Genomic DNA, 17,675 nt, shown 5'->3' with positions numbered 1-17,675 from the left:
ATGTCACCGAATGTCTTATCTGCTGTTCGTTGCCACGAACCAGGCGCATTGCATAAACCAAAGGCCATCACATGGTACACAAAAGTACCAAATACAGTGATAAAAGTTGTTTTCAACTTATCCTCTTCTGCAATTGCCATTTGGTTGTATCCTGCAAAGCAATCCATAAACAAATATATCTCCCTACCCGCTAATTGATCCAAAATCTGGTCAATAAATGGCAACGGGTAGTAGTCCTTAACTGTCTGCTTATTCTGCTCCCTAAAGTCTACATATAATCAGATTTGATTATTCTTTTTCTTTCTAATCACAACCGGCGAACACCATTCCATGTGTTGCACAGGAAAAATCAAACCCGCTTTTCGCAGCTTCTGTAACTCTTCAAATAGGCCGTCCCTCAGTTCGAAAGGCATACACCTTACTTTCTGCCGTACAGGACGATTGTCCTCTTTCAACGGAATTGTATGAACAGCAAGACTAGGAGGGATGCCTCTCAACTCATCATAACTCTAGGCAAAGATATCACAGAATTCCTAGATCAAGGCCACATAGTCCTCCCTTTCTGCTGTGCTGAGTATAGAACCTAATTTGATTGGCCGCGAATCATCAGGCGTACCAAGGTCTAGCTCGATAACATCTGCATCTCTTATACGATCTTGGCCCTCTATCGGCTCATTCAAAGTGATCTGATAGATGTTTTCTGTGGTGGATCCCTCTTTGGACTCATCACTCGATGATGTCTCACTGGTAGATAAATCTTCTAATGTCTCCAATTCTGTAGAAGATAAAGGAGCTCTTTCACTCTGCGGGGACTCAGGATAAGCATCAACCACCACACGCTGGGCACCTCTGCCGAATATTAGCCGACCGGCGGGTATATCCACTTGACAGTCCGCATGCAAGATCCAAGGTCGTCCGAGTAATACTTGGTAACTTGGACGGCCTGCAAAACAAATCACCCTAAAGTCCAACAAGCATTCTACATTGGCAATAGTGACATGGACCTTAGTAATACAGCCTTCCGGCTGTCTCAAACTATCATCTGCCATTCTGAGAATTGTGGAGGTATCTTTCTGGATCGCAAGACCCAACCGTTCCATCAGTTCAGAACTCATAATGTTAACAGATGATCCCGTGTCGACAATGGCATAGTCTACTAATATCCCATCGACATAGGCTGCAACCCTTGGGCAATGCTTCTCAGCATGCTCGAACCAGTCATCCCCAACTCGCGCAATACCCAAAGGTTCTACGATATACCCGATACGTAGAATCTTTCTAAATTCCTTACGTACTCCTAGGGAAAGCTTAATAAGCTGTAAAAGATTCACATCCAGCTTGACTTCGCAAAGAGAGCTCGCCAAATCGAATTTATGATAGTTTGATAGAGCTCGCTTTTCACGCCAAACCATCCGCTCTTTAGGTCGTTGAACTGGCTTCAATGCCTCCTTTTTAACTTTCACCTTCTTCCTTGGTGGTTCCTTATCGGCTTTACTTTCCACGGGCTTCAAAGGTCCCCCTTCCATGGAAGGATCCAAAACTTGCGTTCCTTTGTCGCCTTGTTTAGGGTTTCCGTCGACAGGCTTATCCTTGTCGGCTTCTCTACCCTTTTGACCTCTTGTAAGAACGGCTCGCAGATTAGAGGTTTCAGCATCGTTAACGCGTACAGCCTCAATCAAACTAACCCCACTACCACTTGGTAGCTCCTCCACTATAGTCTTTGGTCGTTGAAGTATTTGTTTAGGCCCATCTTCTCGCTGGGAATCATTTCCTTGCGCATGATGATTAACAGACCCTGGTTGTCGACTTCCTCGCTAGAGGGAACTGATCTTACTCCAGCAAGTAGCTGCTAAATGGCCGGATTTTCCACAAATGTCGCACTTAACATTTGGGCAATTTCTTGGATAGTGCTATCCGCCACACCATTTGCAACTAAACCTCGATGGTGCAACCTCCTCTGGGTATCTACTTCCTATCAAATTTTGTTGTTTTTTAAGGAAGTTGACATCCACGGCTATTTGTCGATACTGCTCCGTAATCATATCGGTATAATGCTTCATCATGTCCTTAACCTCGCCAAGAACATTGGAAGAGCTCGACTCATAGCCTTGGTCATTACCATGTCGTTCCATCGGCCTAACAATTCGATTAGGCACAGGTTGTTGAACCACAGGCATGGTGTTAGAATTGACCGCCTGGCCCCCACCACTTGAAGCCATTTGACTGCCCATAGACATAGACATGCTAGGGGGAGCCGGTAATAAAGGGACATTCTGCATCATGTTCCCTCTCCCATTAGGGTTAGCCATCTCTATCCCTTGACCACTACTGCCATTGGCCATTGCCATATTGTTTCCCAACACTAAACCCATATTCGAATTACCTCGAGAAGCATAGGCTGCTTGTAGTCGGGATTCCACCTCTTGTGCTCCTGTAATGGCAGTATCTATATCCCCCAAGGGGACACTACTCAACTGCAATTGGATATTAAAGTCCAAACCATGTAGGAAATATTGCAATTGGGCAGCTGCGGGGATAGGAATAGAGGTGTCCAACTTACGGAAAACCTCTTTTATTTTCTTCGCATAAGCACGAATATCCTCGTGTGGTTCTTGGCGGGTCACGTTGAGTACACGCAACCAATATTGCCCACCCCTTTCGGGGGCAAACTCCCTTCGAAAAGCTTCATAAAATGCATCAATATTCAATATGGTTCCGACTTCTAAACCATGATACCATATAGCAGCTCTTCCCTTGAGAGTCATATTGAAGAACATCATTAAATGCCCTTCTTCTTGAATGCGATAGTTAAACATCAACTTTTGAAACTCCCTTATGTGGAGTTCCGCATCTTCCTCAACTAGCCCATTAAAAATGGGTAGCGGGTAACCTAGAGCCGGTAAATCCGTCGTTCCTACTGGAATTGCAATAGGCTGCGCCATGACGCGGATTGGATTTGCACTAGGAATAGGGGACGGTGGGGTTACACCTCCCGCAATTGACATGGACTGGCTTATGGTAGGAAGGGGAGCACTAGAGCTTCCACCTTCTCCTAACTTGCTGCTTGTGGCCCCAAGACCACTAGATCCACTCCCTCGTAAGGGTTTAGCACCGCTACGCTTAGGGAAATATCTTCTAAAAATTTCAGCACGTCGCCTAGCTCTTTCGTCTCTTTCTTGCTTTTGGATTTCTGCTAGACGATGCTTATCAATAAATAACGGATCAATCTCAGTATCCTTTGGCATAAACTGCTAGTTGGTCCCTAGACAACCAGGATTCGAGAACCGCCACTTTTAAGTGGCTCCCGGCAGACGCACCACTGATGGACCAAAAACCGGGCCGGCACTAGCTCATGCACTAGCCGGGCCTCGTCACTACGCAGAAGACAACCCCTCGGCCTCGCGGCCAGGAGCGACTATCAAAATCTCTGCCTTCCTAAACATTGCGTTTGTAATACGTTGCTCGTAGTCCACTCTTCTCTCACCCACTACTCCTCAAAGGGAGTCCCTTACACATAGCCAAAAGGCTCGAATCACATACACATGGGGTTCCTCCTACGGCTGAATGCCGTCATCCCTCTACGACTCTCCTACACCTTGGGGATTGGCCCCTTGATGCGTTGCTCAACATATAAACATTTCGCACAAAATCCACTCAAGGTACCATTTAATCATATACAAGAAATGTACCATTGTCCTTCTCTTTTCCCTAGACCCCACGACTAGCCTATGGCTTAGGGTGCCCTGTCTCTCACTCAACGTGGGTCAATGTCCTAATAAAAACAATTGCTGTGCATCTAGGATTTCTGATACCTTTAAATATTTCCATGATTTATGCATAGTGTGGATGCCAAGTGCTCAAACAGTTATGGAATCAATATTGTGCACATGTGGAAAACATCATTTTAATGACTTCCAACTACCGTTCTTATGCGGCGTTGCACAGACCTAGCACCGAGGAAACCCTCGTGCTACTAGGCCCTTATTTTAATTATTATCTGTCCTAAATGCTATGCATAGAAATCAGCAACTTTTCCATCATCCCACACGGCATTTAGACATATTTCAACTACTCTACCCTCCCATCAATCAAATGTTACCTTGTTGTATGGATTTATAGGGCATTTTGCCATCATTTTATGTATAAAAAGCGGGAAAAACACACTAGAACAAGAAGGTGGGGTTGAACTGAGGCAAGTCCTCATGCTTCAGTCCCCACAAATATTCACAAACATTGCTCTTATTTATCATTACTTTTCCGCACCCAAAATGCATTTTTCTCCTATTTTTAGTGATTTTTCTCCATTTTCCTTGTATTTTCCCTTATTTTTTGCATTATTTTATTACTAAAAATTCAAAATAGATTATGGGCTGTGGCCCTTAGTTCCTTCTTGCAACAAAAATGAAAATTTAGTTGGTGTTCCTATTCATTTTTCCATTTTTATGCCCAAAACCATCATTTTCCCTTGATTTTCCATATTTTACGTGTTTTAGCATATTATTTTGAACCACAAGATGCATATTTTTCTGATTTTCTGATTATGACCAGCAAGAACTCATGGAAAACAACCACTTAAACAATTTTTAGCCCACATGAACAACATTTTATCAATCAAAAGCCATAAAATCTCAAATTTCCTTTGAAAATTTTGAATTACCGCTTATTTGCGTGTTTCGGGTTTCATTTCCATGGCTGCAAATTTGGAAATCAGCAGCACTTCATGTCCAGCACAATCACAAATCACCATTTCCAGCCCGTGGAGCAATCCGATCCAGACAAGCCTCCATCATTCTTTCTTCTTCCTTCTTCTTCCCACATGAACTTGCCTTTAGAAGAGAGAGAGGGAGGAGAGAGAAAGACTGAAATCAGAGATCTTCAAAGAGACCATCATTCGACGGGCGAAGGGCGGCGAAATGATTGGCATCCAAGAGGGAATGAGGGGCAATGATGATTGACAGGGGTTGTTTGCAGGCTGGAGATGGCATCATCATCCTTCAAGCGCATTTTTCGGCGCAGTATGGCGCCCCCTCTTCTCCATGTTTTTTTCCATCTCCTACATCAAACTTTCATGCTACATTAAAAATTGGTCTCCCAAGGGTCACTTGCCCATTTTGGCCAAATTTTGTCCACCTCTTCGTATCTTGACCGGTTTCTTGGCCATTTCCCCGTCCGGACTCGGAATTGAGCTCTAAAAAATCCTGGGCATCCGGCTTAGTATCCCGCATTGGCCAGTAGCTCATGTCAACCCGCATGACTATCTGAAAAATTATGAAAAATCAACAAGTGTCGCTTAGGCGCCTTTAAAGCACTTTGACGCTTAAAATCGTCCTAGATCGAGCCGCCGCCTTTGACATGGAATATTTTTCCCTTGATATTCATAATTTTTAGCTATTTTTAAGCACTTCATGGCTCCTAAATTCCGCTCTCACTCGCATCAACTTCATAGATGCATGCATCTACATTGTGGTTACAAGTCCTAAGCTTCCTATTGTCAACTCAGTTTTATGCATTTGTGTTGTTTTGTAACCTTGCTCTTTTTTTATAGTTTGTCTTAATGATGTTCATACATTAAAAAATAATGACTTCTTATTTAGATCTTGCACTAAGTACAAATAGGCTTTCCAATCAAATTATGATAGATGCTTTTAAATCACGACTATCACTAATTAATTCATTTATCCCTAAATTTGAGTTTTAGAGTTTCAATTGATTTTCCAAATGAGTTTTCTTTTTTGTGTTATCTTTTTTTTCTCAGTTGTCTTTTGTTTTGTCTACTTTTTGTTTTGGTTCATGTTTTTTAACTATTTGATTTGTCCAAAATTTGATTGAATGCATATGTGTAGGTGGTGCAATGATGTGTGGTCTTTCCATTAATTGTGTGCCTTTTATGAGGTACACATGCATGCGTGTGTGTGTGTAATCGGTGTCCAAGCACACCTGCCATAGAAATGATGATAGGCATACTCAGAGCTGACACAGACAAACATTGACATCACTTTTGACATACAATACCTTGGTTCCACATCAATATGTATTCATAGCACAAAGATCAAATAGAAATGTACTCAAGACTTTATCCAATATGTATATTGCTAAAGTCACAATCAAGACATCAACCAGGGACCAAACGGTCTTGACATAGTTCTTTGAAAACGGAAGGGAACTAGATGTCTGTAGGATATAATGATCAATGAAATACTACTGTGGATCACAAAGACTAGGGGACAATACAATATAAGCTCTAGTATGAGAGCTCCCAAGATGCCAGCCAAAGAAGACTTGGTGGAAAGACTCAAGGAGGATATGACGTTGAGCAAGAGGGCCCTTTGTTAACCTCTACGGCTATTGGTATGCTCAAAATATTGGTGATTCTAAAGGAGTACTCCCTTCTATTATATAGGACACTGCATGTAGCGTGACACTCTCTCCGCCCATATGCTATGTTTGATAGCCTTTACTACATCTACACTTGTTGGCTCCTTAATGTGCCGTTGGCAACTCTGGCTTAAATGTTAACTGCCACCGCCTTTAACATTGGTAGACATAGTGAACTTGGACCCACAGAATTACTCGTTGCTGATATTGCCAACATCCTTTGTGTTAGGTACATCATCTACTTGAAACTAGTCTAATAATGGAGGTGGGCGAGCAAGGGCCAGCAGTGAAAGGGGAGGCAGTAGGGGGTGAGGTGGGTTGGGATTGAGTGGGGGAAAATTTTGAGATGTTGCTGCTCTGAGAGGTGGATGACAGAGTGGCAAGAGGGGATTGTATTGGAGGTGATTCTACTGTGACCATAGGTCCATGCAAGTTTAGAGGGGAGATTGTGGAATGTAATGGTGGATGAGTTCCACCGCTAGCTTCTCTAGATAAAGAGTGTCGAGCCAGATTTTCTATTGCTATAACTGGTCGTGTTCAAAGGTGGTCTAAACAAGATGGGCCTATCCTCCTTCGAGCTCAAGTTTATGCTAGGATTTGGCATTGAGAAGGGCATGGATCCAGCATCAGTGCTTGAGAGAGAGGGCCCTAGATTGAGTTAGTAAGGCATGCTCAAAGTTGGGCAATGCTAGCCAACTTTTTTATATCACAGGTACATGTGGAGGGGCTTTTAGAGAGCGGATCATCCGGATGAGGATTGTCACCACCTTGATCCTAGCTTGGGTCATTGGGTTTCAGAGGTTTGCGCATCGAGTTCTGACGTGGTACTTGTTGGCTTCGATCAGAGAGCAATTCATCGTTGCTACTTCAGGGCAGGGTGTGGGTCTACTGGATCATGGCCGGTGAGGAATATCGGCCTTCTTCATCTTCTGGGAAACTTGAGCCCATTCTTCCTTTGTGATGTGTTGCTAAAGAAGGTCAGATTTTTCCTTCTAGTCCCGATTTAGGCATAAGATAGCATGTGCTATAGGATGTGAATCTACTCCTACACCTTGGCTTTTTGTTGCTCCAATGTTTGGCAGTTTTGACCATCATCTGCCACTTTGAATCTACTGAACTGGTACTAGTGGAGACGTCAAATGTTGAGACTCAAGCTCATTTGTCTTCTGTTAGTTGTTTACTTTAGTGAATAAGGTTAAGTCACACTGACTTAACCATGATTAGATTTAGGTCAATTTATCTTTGAGTGTGTGTAGTGCATACAGTTGACTTGTGAGTGACTGGGTGTGGATAATGGAGAATGAACTGAAGGGAGCTGTCTACTACCCTTGGGCCTGAGCCTTTGTCTCTATCTCTTTTTTCCTTCTAAACTCTAATATGGTATGAGAGCCTCCATCCTCTGTGAGACCTGCTTAAATGAAGAAGAGGAGCCTGTGGATGAATGACGGTCCTGAAAGGTTCACCAAAAACAGGACTCGGCAAGCTTCTGAATTGCCAAAGGTACATGCATAAACTTCAGAGGAACGGGAGCTGCTAATCCAAGGAGGATGCATGCGATTAATGGCTGCCGCAAAGTATGCGATTAATACCAAGGAGGAAGCATGTGATTAATACCAGCGATTCTACCTTAGAATCAACGCAATTGGGACTGTATCCTGGAGGTAGTACAGAATGTAAAGTTAGAGTTGGAGCGTGGTCTTGGGACTCGAGATCAGGAGAAGCTTTTCGAGTAGGGGCTGGAGTAGCAGAGCTTTACAAGGCAGCTGGTGCATTATCGAGTATTGGGAAGCAGTCCGGGGGCAGGATCTCGAGATGGTCTCTCAGTTCTAGTGCTGACTTCATGTGATGGTCAGTGGGCCAATTCACGTGTAATTTTACCACCTACTTCACGAATAGCTTCTGCAGTCTTATATACATCATCTGTTCCCACAGCAATCTGGGCATAAGCATTGCCTTTGGAATAATCAGTAACACCATAATTGTATGTCAGCTCCAATACAGTTGTTTTATCCTCAGGGCCATAGCCTAGCATCGCAATGGTGTACTTCTGTTCTGGGTTGTCACGAGTCCGAAGCAGTTGCATACCAAAGGCTTTTTTCATAGAAATTAATGGATCTATCCAAATCTCCAACTCTGAGCATGACTTGGCAGAGAGGCTCTGGAGTGGGTCCTCGCTCATTCTCAGCATCTAACGGCAGTAGTAGCGTGGTGAAAACTTTACAGGGCTGAAGCTTAGATCAAGGCTTCAGAAGTATTTAACAATACATATACCACAATAGCCTCTCGAGATCAAAGAAATCACAAAGACTGCTATTGAAGATATGCTCTTCTGAAATAACAAACACAGCAAGAGGAGCAAGACTTGACAACTTAAAACAGAGGTAACTTGAGGTAGCACTCTGAATTGCAAAAGCAGCACATTGTTGCTACACAAACATATGACAAGTTCACGGGTTATTCAAAAGCACTTGTAAACAGGTGCTAGGGCACAATAGAGAAATGCAGAGCAAGAAAGAATTGCAGTTTTTCTCATGGTTCTCAGTGCACTCTTGAAATATACATGTCATGTATGCTTGGCTGAACAGTGCTCAGTCTGGCACTTCAAATACAGATACTTGTAAATCTGCCACAGTGGGTAATATCTGCAGGTGCAGTGGCTACAGACCCATTGTTGATGCATGTAAAAGCCTTGTTGGAGACAAATTCTGCAGCAACAGTGAATGTATCAAGTGAAACTTTAATATCTGTACTTGATGTTCTCTTATGCAAAGTTGTTGATGCATTGTAACTGCAGTTGAATGGAAACAGAAGCACATGCATTTTTACATTAAAAACTGGTTGCACTACAAGTTATTGAAGTATATTGCCTGTGGCATTTTGGAAAATTGACTGGTTTTGCAAAGCTTAAGGCTTTAAAATGGCAAACACAGGAGAGAAGGATACTATCACTCAGATAGTTGGTGAGAAGCTAGACTATAACAATTTCGTTCTATGGAAATTCAGGATGTCTAATTTTTTAATTGGAAGAGGCTATTGGGACCTAGTCACAGGTCTTGAAGATGAGCCCAAGCTACCAGAAGATAGATCTCCAACACAGGATCAGTTGAAGGCACACAGGACTTGGTTGGAAAAGGCCAGCAAGGTCTTGCATTGGTTTTCACTATGTGTGTCAGACACAAAGGCTATGCAAATTGCAAATTGTACTTCCCCAAAAGCTGCTTGGGACTTATTGATGAAGAATTATGCGCATGTTACTCATGCAAGAAAGACACAACTGAAGCAAAAGTTCAGCCACATATCTAGGAATGGAAGGTCTATTGAGGACTATGTCAGTGAGATCAGATCCATTGCAGAACAACTAGGATCAATTGGAGCTGAAGTTGAGGATGATGATTTGGTAGCAACTACCCTCCATGGACTTGGACAGGAATATAAGCAGTTTGATACTTCCATTTCAGTGCGTCAGGAGCAGCCTAACTTTGATGAACTTGTAGCACTTCTTTTGTATGAAGAAGTGAAACTTGGACTTAATACAAGTTCCAGTGGGTCTAAAAACAGTAGGGACAATGTCTTCTACTCAAATCAAAGGGGTAGAGGTGGAAGAGGAAGATCAAATTTTCGAGGACGAGGTGCTGGAAATGCATATGCAGCCCGTGGTGGACAACAAGCTACTAGATGGCAAAATAGGCAGCCTCAAGCAAATAGAGGTGTCTCAAATACTCGTGGAAGAGGAGGTTATTCACCTAGAGTAAGAGGCACTTGGCAACAGCCTCAAATGAGTTATGGACAGCAATCAAATGCAAATAAGGATTGCCATTATTGTGGCAAATACGGGCATGTAGCTAAGGATTGCTACAAAAAGCAGAATGATCAGAGAGCAAGAGGAAAGCGACATGGTAATTATGCTTCTTCTAGTGGTATGCAGGAGGATGACAGGTTGTTTGCAATGCAACATGTGAAGAAAGGGTTGCATGTACACGACAAAGCAGATGATGTATGGTATATAAACTCAGGGGCATCTAACCACATGACTCCTCATGGAGAGTGGTTTGACACATTGGTAGAAGGTGCTCATGGATATGTTTGCACAGGGGATGATACGCAACATGACATTATGCATACAGGTACTGTTCCCTTGATGATGCATGGTGACAAGAAAAAGAGTCTTTATGATTTATTGCGTGTACCCTCCATAACCAAAAACTTACTTTCTGTGGGACAAACGGTTGAACAAAATCTACAAGTTAGATTCAATAGAGATGGATGCTACATTGAAGAGTATGGTCAAGGATGCAAACTCATTGCTAAAGGCAAAGAAATGGCAGGATGTTTACATTGGATACGAAAATTCCAGCATTGAATGCTGCTATGTACTCACATAAAAATGCTGCAATAAGGGACATTGAGATATGGCATAAAAGGATTGGACATGTAAATGTTCAAAAGTTGAAAAATATGCAGCATAAACAAGTTGTACTTGGACTTCCTAAGTTCAAGCATGCGGAATTGGGACATGTATGTTAGTCTTGTCAATTTGGAAAGCAATCAAGGCTTCCATTTATGAAGCATGTAAGCACTACTACTAGACCATTACAGCTTGTACATTCTGATGTATGGGGACCCTCACAGAATGTATCTCTTGGGGGATCACGTTACTATGTGTCATTTATAGATGACTATAGTAGGTACACATGGTTGTATGTGCTAAAGCACAAGAGTGATGTCATGGATGTTTTTCAGGATTTTAAGAGACATGTGGAGAAAGAATTGGCTTGCTATATCTCATGCTTGAGATCTGATAGTGGTGGCGAATATGTTTCTAAAGACTTTGATCACTTCTTGGCAGCTCATGGAATTAAAAGGCAATTGACATGCAGGTACACACCACAACAAAATGGTGTGGCCGAAAGGAAAAACAGGGTGATCATGGAATCGGCTAGAGCCATGTTGAATGAGAAAAGCCTACCAAATGCATATTGGGCAGAGGCTGTAATGACTGCAGTGTATGTCATGAATCGTACACCAACAGTAGGTATACATGAGGTGACTCCTTATGAGAGGCTTTATGGGATAAAGCTAGACATCAGCCATCTTAAGGTCTTTGGATGCTTGGCATATGTACATGTTCCAGATGAAAAGAGGAAAAAGCTCGATCCAAAGGCAGACAAGGCCATCTTTATTGGGTATGCACAAGATAGGAAAGCTTACAAATGCTACAATCCTTCCACTCATGAGACATTGGTCTCAAGAGATGTGGTATTTGATGAGTTGAAATCATGGCATGAGAAGAAGATCACTGTGATGAATGATGAGGATGGCTATCACGAGCCTTATATACACGCAGGTACTAATGAAAGTGCAGAAATTTCTGGGCCTTCTAAAGATGCTACTACATCAGTTAGTCCTTGGACAGGCAGATTGAGGACTTCAGCATCTTTGTCCACTGACACGGGTATGTCAGTGAGGGGGAGAGATGTGGATAAAGGCAAAGGAAAACTTGATGATGTCACAGGGCCACTCACTTGTGGTTATGATTCACCTGGTACTGACAGCTTGGATAGTGAGTTTGGTATTCCATTGGTTGTGACTCCTGGTGTGAGACATAGATATATACCACCTCATGAGAGAGGAGAGTCTCATACTGCACCTCAGTTGAGGAGATTAGAAAGAGTCAGGAAGCCTATGGATAGGCTTACATAAAGTGGTTACACAATAAGACACTATGCATATATGGCAAAAGTCACTAGCTTCAAGAAACCCACAAAGTTTTCTGAAGCTATTTTGGATGATCATTGGTGTAAGGCAATGGATGAGGAATATTCAGCATTGGTTGAAAATGACACTTGGGATTTGGTTGAATTGCCTGAAGGAAAAATGGCTATTGGTTGCAAATGGGTATACAAAGTGAAATACAAATTAGATGGCACATTGGAAAGGTACAAGTCAAGACTTGTGGCAAAAGGGTATGCACAACAATATGGTCTTGATTATGAGGAAACATTTAGTCCTGTTGCTAAAATGGCAACCATGAGGACAGTGATTGCTTTGGCAGCATCTAAAGGATGGAGTATGTATCAGATGGATGTGAAGAATGATTTTCTCAATGGTGATTTGGTTGAGGAAGTATACATGGATCAGCCCGAGGGCTATACACATCCAGATTTTCCTACATATGTGTGTAGATTGAAGAAAGCATTATATGGGCTGAAGCAAGCACCTAGAGCTTGGAATGCTAAGATAAGTGCATGCTTACAAAAACTTGGTTTTACTATGGGCAAGGCTGATCATAGCCTATTCACAAAGAAGATAAGAGATGGTTATGTAGTATTAGTCATCTATGTGGATGACTTAATCATTACAAGTGATGATGTCACAGGAATTGGAGAGATCAAGGAAATGTTACATCGTGAATTTCACGTCAAAGATTTGGGAGATCTGAAGTATTTCCTTGGGATTGAGGTTATCTCTACATCTCATGGTACTTGGTTGTTGCAGAAGCAGTATGCACAGGATATGTTAACCAAGTATGGTATGTTGGATTGCAAAGCATTGAGCACTCCATTGGAACAAAATGTTAAGCTACTTGCAAATGTTGGACATGAGATTGAGAATGTCACTATGTATAGACAAATGGTGGGTAGCCTGATTTACCTTACCATTACTAGACCAGATCTTAGCTATTCAGTTGGACTGATTAGTCAGTTCATGCAGAAGCCTATGAAGCCACACTTGGATGCAGTGAGGAGGATCTTGAGATATGTAAAGGCTACATCAGATTATGGTCTATTCTATGAGCATGGTAAGCCTTTGGAGCTTACAGGATATACAGATGCTGACTAGGCAGGAAGTACCTATGACAAGAGATCTACTAGTGGGTATGCATTTTCCCTTGGTAGTAGTATGATCAGCTGGAGCAGTAAGAAGCAACCTACAATTGCACTCTCTAGTACTAAGGCAGAGTATAGAGGTGTTGCACTAGCTGCATGTGAGGCAGCATGGCTCATGAAGCTTCTTGATGATTTAGGCATGCAGGAAGTCAGGCCTGTCACACTCTATTGTGACAACATGAGTAGTGTGCTCCTAGCCAGTAATCCTGTCTATCATGCTAGGACTAAGCACATTGAGGTACACTATCACTTCATCAGGGAAAAAGTGATTGCAGGTGACATTGATTTGGCCCATGTGAGGATAGAAGACCAAGTTGCAGATATCTTTACCAAGTCATTGGGTAAAGATAAGTTTGTGTATTTCAGAGAGTTACTTGCAGTCAAGTATCCTACTTGAGCTTGAGGGGGAGTGTTGAGACTCAAGCTCATTTGTCTTCTGCCAGTTGTTTACCTTAGTGAATAAGGTTAAGTCACACTGACTTAACCATGATTAGATTTAGGTCAGTTTATCTTTGAGTGTGTGTAGTACATACAGTTGACTTGTGAGTGACTGGGTGTGGATAATGGAGAATGAACTGAAGGGAGCTGTCAGCTACCCTTGGGCCTGAGCCTTTGTCTCTATCTCTTTTTTCCTTCTGAACTCTAATTTCAAAGAATGTTGTGATTGGCAACTTGGGTGAAGCAACTCCTCCCTTGCAAACTGATGGCCTCCTCCATTTGGTGATCTACTTCCCTTTATCGATAGGCATGGGGCACTTTGCCTTAGGTTCAAGATCCCTAGTTGACCAATTCATTAGGTTTTAGAGAGTGGTTGGTCTAGGCGGAAACAAGTTTGAATTTGGCCGTCAAGCCGAATGGAGTATGTTGGGGTGGAGCCAATGGGAGCACTCTTGCCTTGGCCACAAAGGTTTGCAGTTGGACAGAAGGGGTAGACTTGGCATGAAAGTTCATCACATTTGGCTTGTCAGACGGAGGTGCAAGTGTGGAGGAGGAGTCTCTCATGGTAGCCTAGAGTTCATGTTTCAGTAATCCACTCCATCCCATAGTCTCATTTGAGTTCTTCAATGATTTCTAAGGAGAGTGGGGTTGCATCATCCAATTTCTCTGCTTCAATTACACATCCCTAGAGAAAAATATTCTTCCTCTATTTCTACTACCAAACATTTTTGACAAAGGTGAATTAGGCATGCTAGCATCCCTCTAACCATTGATGATGGTTGTCGAGGGTAGCATCTTTCTGGTAGAGATACTCGGAGAGGGCAATGTTCACCTGCTTGAGGCAAAGGACTTACACATGAACTCCTACTACTGGCATTGTTATCAAGTCAAAAACCTATTAATGAAGTTTCATGACTAGTGCACCATTTCTTGGCTGAACTCGGCTGGCAAGTGGCAAGGGTGTAGTAGTAGTGGGGAGAGGCTAGGTAGTAAGGGCAGTGTTGGTCATACCAGTGAGAGTTGCTAGTGTGTGGCCAAGGGGCTTCATTGCAAGTCCTTCTCCCTCTAGTACTTCTATCCCTTTGACTTGAGAAGGGTAAGGTTGGTGGAGAGGCTAGTAGTAAAAGTGGATTTCTTGTGCAAAGAGGATCATGGGATCTCCTAGTGAGAGCGATCTTAGTCAATGGTTTACTGGTTGGGAGTGTCTCTGGTGAATCCTCCTTTTTGAGGGCTCAATCTTCGATGTTCTCCATTTGGGGTGAGGGACCTCTTTTTTGAGTCCTTGTCCTTCCACATTCTCCACAAGATTCTTGATGAGCTCTGAAGTGGTTCCATTCTTAGGGTGAGACTAGGGGTGTCTACTACTGATGAGGAAAGTAGGCTAGGGGGGTCGAGCGGAGGGGCGAAAAGAGGAGAGTGAAGTGTTGCCCATGCATCAACTTCATGGCCTTGATGGTGGATAGCTGCTAGTGGGCAACACATTTGGCCTCAACAAAGAGGCGGTCCTAGAGGATATGAGCCTAGGCAATAGCAATAGAAAAAGGCAAGAAGAATAGAGAAGATATCTTCTTCAAGATGTAGAATGCCTTCACCTATAGGTAGAGGGCGTCCACCAAGGACTTGAGGACCTCCTACTTTGATTTGTGTGGTGCAAGAAGGTTGCTCAACATGTACTTTTTGTTGATGATGGGGTCAAAGAACCCTTCCACTGCTTGGGTGGATAGTGTTATCGTGTCGTTGGCATCCTAATCTACTAGTAGGGCTAGCTTCTCCTACATGTGGTGGGTGGAGAGGTTATACTTATGTCCCTAGAGGTATATGGCACTGCTTTTGTCAAGCTACTCCAAGATGCACAAGGTTTTCGGGTGAATTGGGAGAGAGCACCATAGGAGGATGACATAGTGAGTAAGCTACAAGGCATCAAGCCATGGCCATGTGCTATTGATAGCCTCAAAGGTAGGTAGATATACCTCCTCAATTGTGAGCTAGAACTCTACCATGAAAGCAACACCTAAAAAGAGTGATGCATAGGCAACATAGAGAGAGTAGATGGTGAAGTTAAGATGATGAATACAAATGGGAGATGACAAATAAGAGTGGTGGTAGAAAAAAACTTCCTTAAAAGGCTGTGAAGTGAATGTGAAAGGCTTGTGGCCAATGCATGTACACCACATCAGTAAAACGGGCCATAACCAAGTTTGATAAGAATGAGATTTTCAAGGAACCATGATGCCAACAAGGATATCATCAAATGAGTGAGCACCATAATTGAGTGCCACATTAGCACATGTGGGGACTTCAAAGATCCATTCGATGTGGGGGGGCACAAAATACCAAAATCCAATGGTGAAGTGGAAATAGGTGAGTTTGGTTTGATAAAAAATGGGCACTAGAGGCCAAAAAGATAGAGTTCTTTGGGGTGGCTTGACTTGCATGGAGGCAGTATTTTGTATGGGTCACTATACATTAATTGAAAGCCTGAGTTATTGAATTGTACATGCAGGACTAGGTAGCTTTCAAGAAGACACTTTGCGAAGAATTTTACATTGAAGACACCAGCTTGATTCTCTACAAGACTTTTTAGGAGTGGGTTCTAAAACTCAATAAGGGTCTTGTGGCTACAAAGTTATTAAGAGACTTTGAAAGTCATTTTGAATAGTTACATTTTGTAGAACACTAGGCTCTTGCAAGTCACAAAATTGAAGTGTTTCTACAAGCAACAAATCTTGAGCTTCAAGAGAAGCTTGATGATTTGTTAAAGGATTAGACTACATAAATAGGGCTTAAAATAGAGTGGAGGCATATTAAGGATGTTGTTATTGCACTAGTGAAAAATCATAGAAGAAGAGAAAGATTGCATGTATCTAGCTTGCCCATGTTTATAGGCAAAACAATTGTTGATGTATCCAATAATCCACCTGCTTTTGTTGCTAACACTATGGCTGCAATTGTTGTTCCCATCGTTAGGGAAGATATATTAGATTAATTGGTGAAATGCATGTAGGATCTTCAAATGAAGGCCATAAAATTGCATGAGAAATTATAAGAGGAAATGGGACATGCAGCAATCCCTAAACCAAGGAAAAGATGTATGTGGTGTGATAGTTTGCAGCATGAAAGAAAGGATAGTGCTGCTTATCAAGAGGCCTTGATATGACAACTCATATTTTGGAAAGATGGCAAGATCTATGCACAAGAAACAGGGTTTCCTTTTTCTTTGAATTTTGGAAAGGGAGGTATGTAAAAGTCATTGGAAGACTTGACTATCCAAAATACTTATGCGGTTATAGATGCTGCTAGTTTTGATCTACAATTGGATATAATACTTGTCCAAGTGATGGTTGGTCCAAAGGCTCCAATATGGACACATGGTTTGCATGCAGCTAATAAGAGAAAAGCTATGGATAGTGAAATTTATCATATAGGGCAAGACATTCATGACTAATGGCACCTAAAATGGACCGACACCAGCTAAGGCACTAGCCAGACCTCATGCTCTCAACAGACAACCCCACCACACGGCCTCACAGACTAGGAGCGTCTGTCGTCGAGGAATACACTATCCTAAACACTAATGACTGTGAGTTTATAGTTTGTAGTCCAATGAATGTTCCCTTTCCCGTCTCCTCAAAGGGAGATTATAATATATCTGTAAAATATTACACGGCGCAGCGAACAGAATCTGAGAAAGAGATAGAGAGTACACAACAGATAAGAGGAGAATCAGTAAATTCTTTAACTTCAAACAACTGATACAAAGATGGCTCTGTCCACCCGTGTGCTTCCACTGTGTGAAGCTTAGATGGCGATCTAGACAGAAGATAGGTGAAGACCTTAAGGCTAGCTGGAACAACAACTCTGACTGGGTGAAAGATGAGTGAGTGATGGCTGCGAAGGGGTTTAGCTTTTATAGCACGCGAAGGTCGTTAGGTCGGCCTGCTGACCGGACCTACCATATGAGCCTCCACTAGTCGG

The 17,675-nt window shown here is 42.5% G+C and overlaps 1 pseudogene; it reads right to left on the bottom strand.

The window, feature by feature from the left end:
- Positions 1–8,224: 8,224 nt before the first annotated feature.
- Positions 8,225–8,554, bottom strand: LOC148012191 (putative lactoylglutathione lyase, chloroplastic pseudogene; annotated as a pseudogene).
- Between the last annotated feature and the right edge of the window lie 9,121 nt (positions 8,555–17,675).

This window comes from Lygodium microphyllum, chromosome 27 (genome assembly GCF_053477565.2).
Source record: "Lygodium microphyllum isolate KBCC chromosome 27, Lygodium_microphyllum_v1.1.10, whole genome shotgun sequence".
Taxonomy (NCBI): Eukaryota; Viridiplantae; Streptophyta; class Polypodiopsida; order Schizaeales; family Lygodiaceae; genus Lygodium; species Lygodium microphyllum.
The sequence above is the reverse complement of the archived record's forward strand: the minus strand, read 5'-3'. Positions and strand labels throughout refer to the sequence as shown.